Consider the following 17131-nt stretch of genomic DNA (forward strand, 5'->3'; position numbering starts at 1 on the left):
GGCTGGTTTCACATTTGCGTCTGTGCGTGCAGCATTTGTTCCACATAGATCTGCATGCGTCATGCATACATATCTTTAACATAGTGTACGCAGGGACATACGCTTGCATGCGTTCGCATGAAAACGCATACTCATGCATCATTTCTCAGTGTGCGGCGGTGTCCGGCGAACGCAACATGTTGCAATTTTTGCTGCGTCAAAAATCTGTCAAATATGCGCAGGCAAGCGCATGCGGATGGGTGCATAAAAAAAGTATCACTGTCTATGGAAATGCATGCATACGCAAGGACATGCGTACATATGTGTTCGGAGAGCATGCGTTTTTCACATAATCATGTCCGGGAAATGAGACACGCCCATTGGGTGTGGCTTGTGTCAAGGAAATTCTCTGAATGCCTGCGCTGAAAAATTGCAAACACATGCAAAAAACACATGCAAACACATGCAAACGCTGCTTTTTTTGCCATAATGCATAAGCTGATGCAGATAAAAAACACTGCGTAAACATGCGCATGCGCATGCAGACGATACAATGCGCACACAAACACTAATGTGAACCTAGCCTAAGCAGTGATGACAAGAGTTTGTTTGCGCTCATAGCTCAACAATAAAGATAGTAAAACAAAGCCCTAAAGCATTCAGCAAATACTGCAAAAACTTGTGGCTTGTACAAAAGTTGTTGTGAAGAAGATGATCGTAATAGTCTGTGAATAATACAGAGATTAAAATAACTGGAGGAGAGAGATAGGTGAGGCTTCAGCAGCTGTGCCAGTCGCAGTGTGATTGATTAGTGATATAATATATAATGTAGCTGGTATCTGTCCTACTGCACTTGAATTACATTTATACTTTTTCCTTAGCTCTTAATGGACTAGAAAGTGTAAGCAAGACAGTACATTACTTTCTACTGTATAGACAAAAATCTGAAATCAGTGTCAGACAGTGTGCTTACTAAGTTTTTGTATTACTTGTGCAACCTTGTTTGCGAAGAGGGAAATAATAGGTTTTCAAAAATACAAAATAAAATTCTAAAAGTCAGAGATATAGTCATAGAGATATATTTACGAATGTATAGCTTACAAAGTGTGCATGTCACAATCAATTTTATTGCACATCTGTTTAAAAAATTATATTTGACAGTTATATATGCCACACTAGTACAGTTGCAAGTGTTGGCTTTTTAGTATCCAATTAACATTTATTATTACATCATTTTTGGGAGAGGAGTTGAGCATTAAAAAAAATAGGAAAAATTAAAAATAGATTAAAAAAATTGTGGACATTTAACTGTGCATGTCTGTTTTTGCTATTCCAGTTTGGCATCCGTACATGCCACACATATATTGTTGCCCGTTGTTGTAGTTTGCTCTTTACGTAGTACTTCTTATGTCCTTTTTGGCAAGGGTTGAAAAGATTTTCAAAAGTTAATTAAAGTGTTCTACAAAATGCTTGATAAAATATAGAGTGGGCATATGGCAAGAGGGCGTGAGAATAAGCTCTCTAATCTCTCTCCCCCTCCTTTTAGGGGATCAACCACTGATTGATACGAAGAGACTGATCTTGAGCATCACAAAATACCCCTGGATGCTGCCATCCAGATCCATCTTCTCACAGCCAAACATAACAAACTTCCATCCCTTTATAGTATACAGTGTGGAAGACCCTCCAGAACCTCATATTTTACAGTGTAACAGCACTGTAGACTGGCACCGATTACTATGTAATGAATCTGATGCCTCATAGTATACAATGCACCAAATCGCCAGCTTCTTCCAACATTCAATAGAAAAAATTCTCAGCTCCTTGCAGCTTGGTGCTGCTTGACCAGCAGAGAAGGATAGGGCTGAAAGACAGCGCAGAAAGAGGAAAAGGGATTCAGTGCTAGCAATAAGTTGTGCACAATCTATTTTTGACCATTGCCAGGACCTTGTATGCACTGCCTGGATGTGTGGACCACATCCCGCTGCAACTTATTTCTAAATATTACATAAAATTAAGAAAACATTTTTAGATGTGATAACAGCTTATTGATAAGGATTATGGATGTCGCCCTCTACCAATTTCATATTGATGACCGTTTTTAGGAATCATATTACAGTGTCATTTAATAAATTAGACAGCCTCTTGTATTATATAAACACCACGGCGAATTAAATTAATTTTTACACTGCCATAAAATCCAACACACATACACATATACATATAGATGCAGTGGTGTGAAAAAGTGTTTGACCCATTCCTGATTTCCTATTGTTTTGCTTCTTTTGCACATTTGTCACACTTAAATGTTTCAGATCACCAAACAAATTTAAATATTAGACAAAGATAACACAAGTAACACAAAATGCAGTTTATAAATGAAGGTCTCCATCCACCTCCATCATTACCCTCTCCACCACCTCAATCATTATTCTCCATTACCACCCCCATCATTGCCCTCTCCACCACCTCCATCATTACCCTCCTCCCACCACCTCCATCATTTCCCTCTCCACCATTTCCATTATTGCCCTCTCCATCACCCCCATCATTGCCCCCTCCACCACCCCATCATTGCCCTCTATTACCTCCATTATTGCCCTTTCCTCCACCACTTCCATCATTGCTTTCTCCCCCACTACCTCCATCATTGACCTGTCCTCTGTCAGCACCACTCAATGGTCATCGTTAGGAAAGGCCAGGTGGTGCAAATTTCCCAGTTTTATAAAAACCCAGCCTCTTCTAACCAAAAAGCAGCAGCCATGGGTTCTTTTAAGCAGCTGCATAGCATTCTGAAAATGAAAACAATGTAGGTCCGCAAAGCAGGAGAATGCTATAAGAAGATTGCAAAGCGTTTTCAAGTTGCCCTATCCTCAGTTCAAAATGTAATTAAGAAATGGCAGTTAACAGGAATAATGGAGGTAAAAATAAGATCTGGAAGTCCAAGCAAAATTTCAGTGAAAGCAGCTTGTAGAATTGCAAGAGAGGCAAATTTTAACCAATGCTTGACAGCAAAAGACCTTCAGAAAGATGTAGCAGACTCTGGAGTTGTGGTACATTATTCTACTATTCAGAGACACCATGCCCTTCATGGAAGAGTCATCAGAAGGAAACCTCTCCTGTGTCCACTCCTCACTATAAATTTAAGAGTTAGAAGTATGCAAAAGAACATCAAAGAAAGCCTGATCCATTTTGGGAACAAATACAGTGGGCCAATAAGTATTGATACGTGAGCCTGCTTGTCACTACTCGTATCTCGCTCGGACATCAGTGTCTTTGGGATGCTCATTGCTTGGCGAGTATTGTTTTAATGTTTGAGCAGGAGCTCAAGTCCGTGCCCCACAAGTTTGGTGCTTTTTATGCACCGAATGAACATGTGGGGATTGTTTGCTAGTCTGTTATGATTGAGTCACCGTAGGAGGCAAAAACAGAAATGCAAGCTAAGTCCAGAAAACCAGAGAGGTTGGCAGCTATCGGATTGCAGACCCCTGAACCTATCAACACAATTAGCAGCAGCCGTGGGGGGTTCCTACGTTGCCCTAGACCCCTCGATCACAGCCGGAGGACTAGATAGCCTAAAGACAGAAAGGGAAATCTAAACTGCCCCAGAGCAGACCCCAAAGCAAAAGGCAGCCCCCCACATATAATGACGGTGAAGCAAGAAGAAAGAACACAACACAGACAGAAAGATAGTCTGAGCAAAGACGGGGCCCAAGCTAACTAGATAGGAAAGGACAGGAAGGCTGCTGTCTGCAATCCGTGAAAAACCCTATGAAAATAAGAGCCAACAGACTGACAGTGAAAAAGGCCCTGAAGACGCTAGGCTTCAAAAAGACTATGTCAGTACTCTGGAATATTCTGAAGACAGAGCAACAGGCAAAAGGAGATTCAGCTCACCCCAGCAGGGAATGGCAGAATCCAAAAAAGCAAGGCAAACAAAAAACAAAACACAAATGCAAAAAGGCAAAGCAGAAAACTTAGCTTTAGAGGAGCAGGAATCAGACTGGTGTCCTAGAAGTCCACAGAGAAATCACCCGCAGGGCAGAATGGCGTCAGCAGCCTTATTTCCAGTCAGTGACTCAACTCAGCCAGTCATCATCATTAGGCTCAGGTGCCTGATAATCAGGCTCATTACCTTACTTTACCAGAATAGGGAGTTCACCAGACCTCAGTGACGAAGGGGAAAATGAACTCACAACACTAGTCACTGTAATGCCGTAACCTTCTTGGTTGTGGCATTAATCTGATTGGCCGGCCACATAGCATCATCAGGTATATATAAAAGCCATGACGCCATGCTGAGCACACTATACCCTGGACACAGGCAGCATAGTCAGAGGTGCTGATTAGAGAAGGACAGAATTGTAGCTGCATATTAGCCAAGGATTCAACCACATTTATATTTCTGTGAAGTACAACAACAGTTTTTATTAGGGTTAATAATAGAGTTGAGCGAAACGGGTAGTCATATTCAAAAGTGGGCGACTTTCGCTGAAGTCGGGTTTCATGAAACGAAACCCGACCATAGCGTGAGGTCGGCCACGAGGTCGGCGACCAGAGCGCCAAAGTCGCATTTCAAAAGTTGCTTCCAGCACCCTTTTTCAGCCCATGATGGAGGACGCACACTGTGGGCAACGTGATGACATAGGCATCGGACATCATCATCTTTGAGAAGGGCATGCAAGTGATTGGCTGGCTTTGTGTGGCGTCACAGGGGCTATAAAAGGGCGTGAACACTGACCGCCATCTTTCTTCTGCTGATATTAGCATAAGGGAGAGGTTGCTGCTGCTGATTCAGAATAAGAGAGAGAGTTAGGCAGGGAAGAAGAACCAAAAAACTGCTTCTGCCGTTAGCGATTTCCACTTACAACACAACACTTTGTGTGCAGTGACAGGGGAGGCTCTATTTTTGTGCATCAGCTCTGTTGGTTATTAGGCTGCCGTATAAGGCTCCCTGATAGCTGCATTGCTGTTTGCACACTGCTGTGCAAACTGCTTTTTTAAAAGCAAAAATATTTCCTCTTTTCTGCACAGTTACCAAGCGTTCATTTTTCCACCCTTTTGTGTGTGCAGCAGTCTTGCTTAATAGGCTGACTGCATTCATACTTGGACTGAGAGCATCATTGTCAGCGTCCACAAATCTCTAGTGAGATCCAAATTCTCACCAATCCTATAGACACCGTCCACCTGTCATACACAATCCAATTTCAGCCTGTTAGATTGAGGTGTAATCTCTCCTGAGCCTGAGACAATAGTTCTGCATCCTCAAATCTATAGTGAGATTCAAAATCTCACCAATCCTATAGACACCCTCCACCTTGTCATACACCATCCAATTTCAGCCTGTTACATTGAGGTGTAATCTCTACTGGGCCTGAGACAATAGTTCAGCATCCTCAAATCTATAGTGAGATTCAAATTCTCACCAATCCTATAGACACCCTCCACCTTGTCATACACCATCCAATTTCAGCCTGTTACATTGAGGTGTAATCTCTACTGGCCTGAGACAATAGTTCTGCATCCTCAAATCTATAATGAGATTCAAATGCTCACCAATAGTAGATTCACCTTCTACCTTGTTTTACAGTACCATATAGCTGGTGGTATTTTGGGTACATTTTCACAAAAATGAGCAAGTATGGTGGAAGACACCATGGAAGTGGGCAGGGGTTGCCAGCTGGTCCCGATGGTGGTGGTGGTGGTGTTGCATCTGTTGGTAGTGGCAAAAGTACAATAGCACCTAAGGCAGGAGGTGTTGAGCCTGCTTCATCGTCTGGCTCCACAAGGCCTCGAAGGCTCTCTTTTCTTGGAGTAGGTAAACCACTTTTAAAGCCGGAGCTTCAGGAACAAGTTTTGGCTTACATTGCTGACACAGCCTCCAGCTCTCTCGCCTCCTTTTCTGAAGTTTCAAAAAATAAAAGCACTGAGTCATCAGTGGAGGCTCCTGGTCAGGAACAACACCTTTCCTTGTGTCCTTCACCCCTACCAAAAGTGAAGGATGTGGCAGTCTACACTACCGATTACTCCATGGAGCTCTTTTCACATACCATGCCTGGGTTAGCAAGTCAAATCGTGAATTTCCAAGTCCAAGATGAATCTGACATGTAGTGCACTGATGCACAGCCACTGCTAGATTTTTCTGCTGGTACATTCACTCAGAGCACTACATTGTCCTCGCAGTGTACTGAGGCAGAATCAGACCCTGATGAAACTCAGGTGCCCCTTCCCGCATACTATACCACCTTACACGGTGACACAGAGGAAGGTGCATATGAAATTGAAGAGGAGGTGATGGATGACCCAGTTGTTGACCCACATTGGCATCCATTGGGGGAAGAGGGTGCCACTGCCAATAGCTCAGAAAAGCAGGAGGAGGATCCGCAGCAGGCAACGACATCGCAACAGCTGTTATCTGGCATGACCGTAGCAGTCCAAAAATGTGTTACAAAAAACAAAAGAGTAGCAGGACAGCTTGGCCAGACGGTCAAATTAGCACAGCGTGCAAGGTCTCAAAATATCTTCCATAGTAGAAAGAGTGCAGTGTGGCACTTTTTTGAACAAAATCCTAATGATCAGGCAAAAGTTATCTGTAAGACGTGCGCAAAGACCTTTAGCCAAGGGAAAAATCTGAGAAATTTGAATACCAGTTGCATGCTTAGACATTTAACCACCATGCACTTGCAAGCGTGGACGGACTACCAAACCTCACGTACCACATGTGCACCTGCTCCGAAATGCAATGCTACATCGCTTCCCCCACTGTAAGCCCACCGGTTAGCACACCACCAGCAGCAATCGGACGTACCCAATAGAATCGCCTACGGCCTGTGGCTTGTGTCTTTTGCACTCCAAAGTTACCTGACAGATCATGATAGGCAGTGATGACAATGTCTACATCTGTCCCTGTGATCACAATTTGATGGAGACGAGTAACGGTGATGGGTTCCACGGTTCTGCGATACAGCAAACATTTCTTCACAAGAACTGTTTTCGCTGTCTCCACCGACAAAGTAATTGAGGGTCAGCATCGCCTCTTAGAATTCTCCCGGGAGTTTTTACCGTGATTAGTAATTCTAAAATTTCTGCAACCAGTCGACTTTCCGTCTGTACTTGTATCCATCTCGTTTCCTCTTACGGAGAGTCTGGACTGTCCTACTGAGACTGAAATATATATGAAGATCGAAAAATACCCCAACAGTGTATACTGGTGTACGCTTCGAATACATAACCCTTTTTTCTACTTGTCTTGTCTAATCCATACTGAGGCTGTGAGCGTCTTTGTTGGACTCCGGAAATATACATGCAGATTTTTAATGTTTAAACTATGCTATATATACCTGTTATCCATTGATACTGTACCCTTTCTCAACTTTGTACAATCACGTCAACTCTATACTGGGCCTGAGACCCTCTGAGTCTGCCTCCTGATATATAGACATAGGTTATTCATGTGTAAACTATGCTACTTATATACCTGTTATCGGGTGATACTGTACCCTTACTCAACTTTCTACAATCATGTCGAATCCATACTGGGCCTGAGAACGTCTGAGTCTGCCTCCTGATTAGAGATGAGCGGTGTTCGAGTCGACCTGTTCGCCAAGTTAAAATTCCAGCTGTTTTGGGTGGTGTTCGAGCTGTTCATCGAACTCGAACACTTTGCTTAAAATTCGGCTGTTCGAGGTTCCGTTCGAGAACGGTTCGTTCACCAAAAGCATAACTTCATTTTCACATTAATAATGGTTTTCAATGTTAATAGACTGTTTCATGGCATAGAAGCGGTGTGTTTCTAATTATTTTTTACCGCATCTTGTCCAGAAAATCCTTTTGGGCCTTGTAGCACTGTCTGCTACTCAGCAGAGGAGCCCACCAGTGAACCAAGCTATGCCGCCTGTTTATGTAAGAACTGCGTGCTACTCAGCATAGGAGCCCAGCTGTTAAGCAAGCTGCAGCACCTGTAGTTTTGACACTTAATTTTTTCATTTTTTCTGGAATGCCGTTTAGGCCTATTTCTGGAATGCCGGTTGACCTGCACTTACTGGGAAATTCTCGTTCGCGGGGAAGAATTGTAATCCCAGATACCCATCACAAACGAGGTTCAGCGGGTTATCTCCACCTGTAAGCGACACACGCTGGACCTTTCAGTGTAGCGCGCATGCAGCCACGGACATGTAAGGGCATGACAGACCTGTTATTGATTGATCTCGCGTGCTAGAGCCTCAAGTGTCCCTCTAGTAAGCTTGATGCGTACTGCGGGGGCATGACGGAGTCTCGTTCGTTAACGGAATTAAGCTGACAAATCGCTAGCACAACTAAAAACGGACATCCATCACCACCCACAGAATCAACAAAGCTTGCAATCTGTCAATCTTTTCTGTAGATGGCATGTTGTGGTTTCTCGGGTGGAGTCGAATTAAGCCGCAGGCTCCACTCCTGGTGGTGCCCTTCTGGACATTCCTTTAAGGTTCAGTTATGCAACCATACTGCCCCCGGAAACCAAATGCTTTGCCTTCATGGACACTGTTCAGAGGTTCGTGGGAATAACGCCGCCCGATCAGCAGTTGGCCTAATTTATGGTGGGAAGTCTGACGGTATATGATGGTCTTCAATTTCAGATTTTTACTGTTTTTTGGTATTTTACATTTTTATTCCAGATTTTCTTGACTTCATAAGGGCATGACATGCCTATATCTGTGTCTCCGCCTCCTCCTTTTACTCCTCCACCTCTTTTCTATATGTAGTTGCCGTTTTCCATATGTTATTTTTGTATTCATTTTGTCTGCTTTGGGACACCTTTTAAGGTGTTTTGTAATTGTTTTCTAAAGTATGTGTTTGTATGTGTTTGTATTTGCCTGCCATTGTTTTCAATGGTGTTCGATGAACTTGCCTCATGTTGTACGAACCTAAACGAACTTTAACACTAGCAGGGTGGCTCAACACAACTTCTGAATATATAGACGTACATTTTTAATGTTTAAACTATGCTATATATACCTGGTAACTGGTGATACTGTACCCTTTCTGCCAGGAAGTCCTCCTCCACCCACCACTCTAAGTGTATCATTGATACCTGGAACATTGTCCCACATGTGTGATTATTTCTTGCGGATCTTCTTGTTATATTGTGGTGTGATCCATCCTGAGCATATGACAGTCTGTGGGTTACTCCTGCAATTTAGATGTACATTTAAAAATTACCCCAACACTAGTGTATACACCTCTACGCTTGTGATACATTACCCATTTACTGCTTTTTATATTCTGGTCTAATCCAAACTGACCAAGTGAAAGTTATTTTCTGACTGTGGAAATAAATACTGAGATTGACAACAATGACCCCTACACTGTGTACAGCTGTACTCTTCAGATCCATTACCGTTTTATGGCTATTTATATTGTGTTGTAATCCATACTAATCCTGAGAGCGTCTGTGTCTGCCTCCTGAAATATCTACGGAGATTTATAATGTTTAAACTATACTATATATACCTGCTATCTGATGATACTGTACACTTTTTCTACTTTTTATATTCTTGTCTAATCCATACTGAGCCTGTGAGCGTCTCTGTGTGACTGATGGTATATATGGGGAGATTGACAATCATCCTTTGACTGTATAGAGCTGTACGCTTCTGATACAGTACCATATATCTGATGTTATCTTGGGTTCATGTTCTGCAACATTTTGAAGTTTGGTGGAAGAGGCCGCGGACATGGGCGTGGGGGGGGCCAGCTGGTGCTGATGGTGGTGGTGTATCTGCTGGTAGTGGCAAAAGCACAATAGCAGTTAAGGCAGGAAGTGTTGAGCCTGCATCATTGTCTGGCTCCGGAACGCCTGGAAGGCTACCTTTTCTTGGAGTAGGTTAACCGCTTTTAAAGCCGGAGCATCAGGAACTGGTTTTGGCTTACATTGCCGAAACAGACTCCATCAAATATGCCCTCCTCTTCTGAAGTTTCAAAAAATGCAAACACTGAGTCGTCAAGTGCTGGCTCCTGGTCAGGAAGAATCACTTTCTTTGTGTTCTTCACCCCCACCAAAAGTGAATGATGCAGCAGGCCACACTTCACATTAGTCCATTTAGCTCTTTCTATCATACCATGCCTGGGTTATCAAGTCAAATCATGAATTCCCCAGTCCAAGATGAATGGTGTGTGGGTGGCCAGCCAGGGCAGTGGGGTTAATCGGTACCGGGCCGGTGTCTCAGAGAGATGTGTCACGTTGGTGGTGATGACCCGTTCCATGGCCCTGGGCGTCCATGCAAAGGGGTGAATAACGTTTATAGGTGAATGATACGTGACGCCACCTGTGGTTTCTGATCAGATTGACCCACACTGCAGTGTCGCTTCTCTGGGACAGATGTTGTGCAGCTAAGATGTAGAAGCCCTGCACAGGTAGGGCCATAGTCGCAGGGCAGATGAAAGAGTTGGCAGATGGAGTGCAGTGCAGGATGTAGCAGAGCCATGCGCCAGGCGCAGGAGAAAGATGACAGAGTCATGCAGTTCCTTTACCTGTACTTGGTAAGTGCCATCCAGGACCCAGAGTACAGATGGAGAAGGAGTTGGTCAGCCTGGAAGCAAATTTGGAATTCTTTCTCTGCAGATAGGTAGTGTGGCCTCCGTTCTAGCGCTTATCTGAGGTACTCGCAGTACTGAGTTCACTGAAGTTCCCCCTGTTGACTCTCTTTTGGAACTTTCTCGTATGGCAGGCAGCCATAGCCTTTTCCTTCTGGCTCACACACGTCGCTGCTGGGGCCTCCGAGCCTTAGTTGGGAACAGAGCATTTACAGCTGCTACTTCCTCCGGTTTCTGCTGCAGGACCGTCAGTGTCCCTACAAACTTGGAGACCGGAATCCCGACTATGCACTCCAGCTAGGAGTGAGCCTTAACTCTGCTCATCCTCCAGCTCGCCTTCTCACGTCCACACACTTCCCCTTCCCTTCACAGACTGCCCTAACTTGCCTCCTCCCAACCACAGAGAGCAGCTCCTCAGCAGTCAGGTTCAGAGCTCTCCCTGCTGGCCTGGAGTGGGAACTGTGTTGCGTGTTGGGCCCACCCGCCGTCAGACACACCACCATACTATGAGGGGCCCTGTGTCAGTGCCGTCACCAAAGAATGGGCCCCCCCTGCTTGCTCAGAATCACAGCACTTGCTAAGTTGAAATACTTACCTCTCCCTACTCCACCGCCGTGACGTCTTCCGTGTTTCCTGACAGTGACATTCTGGTCAGAGAGTGCAATGACATCACGTCTGTACGCCCTCTGCATAAACAGTCCAAGTGCAGTGAGATGGAAGACGGCGATGACGAGGAGTCCAGACTAGTACAGGGATTCCCTAGCGAGGAGACTTATTTAATTGTTTTCAATGTTGGGACAGCTATTTTTGGGGAGCACTATACTCTGGAGAATGATATATGTGGCCCACCATACACTGGAGTATTCCAAAGGTGGACATCAGACACTGGAGCAGCATTTACAGGGCCCATTATGCACTGGAGCATTAGAAATGGGGCCCATTATATATGGAGCATTATTTGGGCCCATAACACAGTGGAGCTTCATCCATGGGGACCAACATATACTGTAGCATTATGTGGAGCTCAACATGTACTGTTTCAAACATTATATGGGACCAGTGATTCTGTATGGAGAAATATATGGGCCTCATTACTCTGTATAGTGCATGGGTCGCCCTCCCAGGGCTGTGGGGTACTCGGTACCTCCTCCTTCAGAGGGGATTGTCACAGCAGCGGTGACCCGGTCCATGGCCCTGGGCGCCCATGTAAAAGGGGTTGAGTTGGGAATAAAGTTTATAAGTGATTCATGACGCCACCTGTGGTGTTCGGCAATGAAGGTGTTAAGCCGACGCTGCAGACAGATCCTCTGGGACAGATGGTGAGGTGCAGCAATGATGGTGTAGCCCTCCACAGGCAGGGCTGTAGGTCCCAGGGCAGTGTAGATAAGGATTTAGGAAGAGGTTGCAGTGTTTGGGCAAAGAGATGTAGCAGTGCTGAGGATGTTGCAGGAAGGAGGCAAGGACACAACAGGGTGCAGTTTCTTTACCTTTACTTGGCAAACGCAGTCCAGGCTCCTGGTTACAGATGGCACAGGAGCAGGCTAGCCTGGAAGCAACTCAAGGAAGTCTCCTTCCTAGCGCTGGCTTGAGGTACATGCAGTACTTTGTTACACTGAAGTTCCTCCTTCTTATCTTCTCTTAGAACTACCTCATATGGCAGACAGCTGTAGCCCTCTATCTCTCTTGGCTCACCCGTCGCTGTTGTGCCTCCGAGTCTTAGGTGGGAATAGAGCATTTACAGCTTCCTTTTCTTCTGATTTCTGTTGCAGGACCTTCAGTATCCATACAACTGTGGAGACCAGGCTCCAGATCATGCGCTATCACTGGGAGGGAGCTCTCTATCCTCAGCTCAACCTCCAGCTTCTCTCCACACATCTACACTCTTTGCCCTCCTCACACTAACTCCTCATTTCCCTTCCTGGCCCTCAGACAGCACTCCTCCCCAAATTCTGGTTCAGAGCTCCCTCTATTTGACCGGAGTGGGAACTGTGTTGCATGACATGGTTAACTGCTAGAGAGACCCTTCATTGCCTCCAAGCCTGCCATCACCCTCCCTGGAGGAAGGCAATGCCACTGTGGCGACCATACTCTTGGGGGTGCCACATTCACTATGCGGTGGCCATAATACTGTATGGAGTAATATACTGTCCATTTTTGGAGCTATTGTAGAATTTCAAAATGGATATCAGTCATGAGATGTAAGAAGTGAAGTATTTTTCATTGTACTATACTGCTATTTCTCTGCCGTATCAGAGGATCATGAATTGTGGCATGTGTTAAAAGAGCTCAGTGACACTCTTTGACCCAAGGCCCACGAAAATCTGGAGCCAGCCCTACCCCACCCCACAACTTTCGCCAATAACCCCCAGTTTTCAATGCCTAACTATTATTCTAAAGTAAATTAAGGTTGACAAGCTTAAGTAATAAGAATTGATGTTTTTGGCATTAAAATGGGCACTGTAGGTGTGTTTAATGTCCTCCACTCCCTGCCGACTTTGCTTCCCCATTGACTTGCATTGGGTTTCGTGTTTCAATCGGCCTTCAACTTTTCATGATAATCGGCCAATTTCGTTCGACCCGACTTTTGAGAAAGTCGGGTTTCATGAAACCCGACTCTACAAGAAAAATGGCAAAGTCGCTCATCTCTAGTTAATAATAATAAATAGTAATACTGCTGTTAGCAGCACTTATGGAGAGATTGTGATGAAGGGATACTGTAGGAAAGAATAAGGTGAATTTCATATCCCTGTACTGCATCCTGCAACTGATACCAAAACCCCTTCTCACGGCTAATAATATTATTTTTGCTCTTAATCCTTCAAATTGTTCTGAGAAGGGAAATATTACACCTCATTTTACGAAGCAGTTGTGTGTAAAAATTATATATACAGACTTGTTTGGATCCCAATAGCATTGCAATATTGATACTGCAGTCTCATACGTCCATCTGAGTTGCTCAAATTTGCCTGGCATTGTAATACTTTAATTTTTTGAGGGGTGAAATTTTATACTGCACTCAGCATACTTCAGTTTTGCCTCAAACCCCCCAAAAAGATATTGGTTGTTAAAAAATAATCATATTGCTATATTAATACTGCAGTCTAAAACATCCGTCTGAGGTGTGCAAATTTACCTGGCATTGTAATAAAGCCTTTTTTTAAGAAGTGAAGTTTTATATGCCATTTATTGTGCTACAGTTGTGCCTCAACCCCACCCCCAAAAAAAGAAGTTGTTTAAAAAAATTGCATTGCTATATTTATACTGCAGTCTGTTGCTTCTATTTCAGGTGTGCAAATTTGCCAGGCATTATAATACTGCCCTTCTTTGAGCTGTGATATTTCATACAGCATTTAGCATGCTAGAAATGGGCTTCAAACCCCCCCCAAAAAGAAATTATTTGTTAAAAAATTGCATTGCTATATTTATACTGCAGTCTGATATATATGTCTGACGTGGGCAAATTTGTCAGACATTGTAATGCAGCCTGTTTTTGAAGCTGTGACATTTTATATGCCTTTTAGCATGCTACAGTTGGGCCTCAAAACTCCCCCCCAAAAAGTATTTTAAAAAATTCGTCTTTCTATATTTCTATATTTATATTGCAGTTTGATATGTCCATCTGAGGTGTACAAATTTACCTAACAATATAACACTGCCTTCTTTTTGAGCTGTGACATTTTATACGTCATTTATCATGCTATAGTGGGCCACAAAATCCACCCCCAATAAGACCTTTGTTAAAAAAAATTGCATTTCTATATTGATACTGCAGTCTTATATGTCCATCTGATGTCAGCATTAGAGTTGAGTGAAACAGGTTGGTCAGATTCAAAAGTCGCTGACTTTCGCCAAAGTTAGGTTTTGTCAAGCGAAACCCGACCATAGTGTGAGGTCGGCCATGCGGTCGTCGACCAAAGTGCCAAAGTGGGATTTCACAGAATGCTTGCACGTGACTTTTGTTTCAGCCAATGAGCAAGGACGTACACTGTGGGCAACGAGATGACATGTGCAGCATCCGGGGAGAGAGAGAGATTTTGCGCACTTTAAAAAAGAGGTCTGGCACGTAGGTGTCCTCCACTCCCTGCCGACTTTACTTCCCCATTGACATGCCTTGGGTTTTGTGTTTCAGTCGGACCTCCGACTTTTCCTGATAGTCGGCCGATTTTGTTCGACTCGACTGTTGAGAAAGTCGGGTTTCATGAAACCCGACTCGACTCTAAAAAAGGCAAAGTCGCTCATCTCTAGTAAGCATATTTTGCTGGAATTGTAATACTGCAATTTTGTTCTGAAGTAACATTTTTTAGGGCATTTATTGTAAAAGGGTTGAGCCTCAAAACACAATCACAAACTAAAATTCGCTTCAAATAGCTTTGCTAAATTGATACTACAGTCTTATATATCTATCTATATATATAAGACTGTAGTATGTGGGCAAACTTTGCTGGCATTTTAATACTATATGCAATGTTTTGATGCTTATGGTGAGCACAGAGGCTGAATACGTGGGCAAGGTGAAACTGTGCCTGTCTCGGGAGCACAACAAACACACATTCTGTCAATCTAGCTTCCTGTCCCACTTTGTAGGGATGCGCGAAACACCACTCTTGAAGCTAGACCAGTGTGAAAAATTTGTTGGATGGATAGCAGATAATTCTTCTAGTCACTTTTGCCAGCACCACCCTGTCTAACCCACGGTCCAGTCTCAGTAGCCGATATACTGTACCACATAATCCTCACCCTGATCCTGCTTTCTCCCACCATGCCGAATGACTGGAGACAAATGATCCCTCACTTGGACACTCTGAAAAGCTCAGGGGGAGGGATCCGCAGCACCATAACAGGCAGGAAGAGACAGTGAGGTGGCCAGAGACACAAGGCGGGAAACTGATCCCCAGAACACCAACACAGGTGAAGTTTCCAAGCCAAAGGTTAGGTGTTCCCGAGTCTGGCGCCTTTATATAAACAGTCTAGTCAACCCAAAAAATGCCATTTACAACATCTGCCATGCCAGCATCAGGAGGAGCAGCACATCTACTAGCCTGACCACCACGAGCATGCTCAGGCACATGCAAGCAAAGCACCCGATGACTTTGGCTAAACACAAGGGTCCAAAATCAGTGTCTGAGGGTGACACCACTGCCACTACCCCTGTTCCATTGGCAAACCAATCCATTGTCCATGACATAGGTGAAGATGCCTCCCACCCTGCACCTGTCATTGCAGACTTGCAACCACAGTCAAAAACTACATCCACGTCCCAGTTGTCCCTACCCCAGTCCCAGTAAATACGCAACTACCCACCCACAGGCTACAATGCTAAATGGTCACATTTCCAGACTGTTTGCCATGGAAATTTTGCTGTTTAGGCTTGTGGAGACAGAACCTTTCCGCAACCTCATGGCAGTGGCTCTTCCTCGGTGCCACTGTTTCTCCCAGTGTGCCATCCCTGCCCTAAACCAACACGTGTTCCATAACTGCACACTGGGTGAAGGTTTTGGAAGCCGGGACCCAGTCAGACTCTGAGATGGAACATGTTCTACTGACGCCGCGGATTGCGGACCCTGGTTCAGTCAGTGTTGCCCCCACCTTCTACAGCAGATCCTGCACCTCCTCACCCTTCATCTCACAAATGTCAACATCAGTTGTAAGCTTGCAGCACTGCCTCAGCCAAGCAGCAACAATCTGTGCTGAAGCTAATCTGCTTAGGCGACAAACCGCACACTGCTGAAGAGTTGTTGAAAGGTCTAACAGTCCAGACTGGTCTGTTGCTAGTGACCCTGAACCTGCAACCAGAAATGGTCATGTGCAACAATGTCCATAACCTGGTGGAAGCTTTGAAGCTTGGTAATGACGCACATATACCATGCCTGGCCCACGTGCTCAACTTAGTGGTTCAGTGGTTTCTCAATACCTATCCAGATGTGCTTGAGCTATTTGTGAAAGTATGCCATGTGCTTGCCCATTTCCACAAGTCGTTTATAGATGCTGACACCCTAGCAGTACTGCAGCAGTGTTTTCAACTGCCAGCTTACCGACTAGTGTGCGATGTCACCACTTGTTAGACCTCAGCGTTACGTATGTTAGCAAGGCTTTGTGAGCAGCAGAGGGCAGAAGTTGAATACCAGCTAAATCATGCACGTCGATATTCCGGTCAGCCTCCGCACATAAGAGCTGATGAGTGGGCATGGATGTCTGACATATGTGTGGTTCTCCAAAGGAGTGGCTTCAGAACAACTCTGTGACCATTCTTGACTGGCCCAGCCAGAGCCCTGACCTAAACCCAATTGAGCATCTCTTGAGAGACCTGAAAATGGCTGTCCACCAACGTTTACCATCCAACCTAACAGAACTGGAGAGGATCTGCAAAGCAGAATGGCAGAGGATCCCTAAATACAGGTGTTAAAAACTTGTTGCATCATTCCCAAGAAGACTCATGGCTTTACTAGCTCAATAGAGTGCTTCTACTTAATACTGAGCAAAGGGTCTGAATATTTATGACCATGTGATATTTCAGTTTTTCTTGCTTAATACATGTGCAAATATTTCTACATTTCTGGGGTTTTTTTCCATCAGGATG

General features: G+C 44.5%; 1 protein-coding gene across 3 annotated transcripts in view; it reads left to right on the top strand.

The window, feature by feature from the left end:
- Positions 1–17131, top strand: part of PLPPR1 (phospholipid phosphatase related 1) — a 474199-nt gene that overhangs the window by 346028 nt on the left and 111040 nt on the right. The gene's annotated exons all lie outside the window — the stretch shown is intronic.

The sequence above is a fragment of the Dendrobates tinctorius genome, unplaced genomic scaffold (genome assembly GCF_039654945.1).
Source record: "Dendrobates tinctorius isolate UK_male_01 unplaced genomic scaffold, ASM3965494v1 ptg000191l, whole genome shotgun sequence".
NCBI classification, from domain to species: domain Eukaryota; kingdom Metazoa; phylum Chordata; class Amphibia; order Anura; family Dendrobatidae; genus Dendrobates; species Dendrobates tinctorius.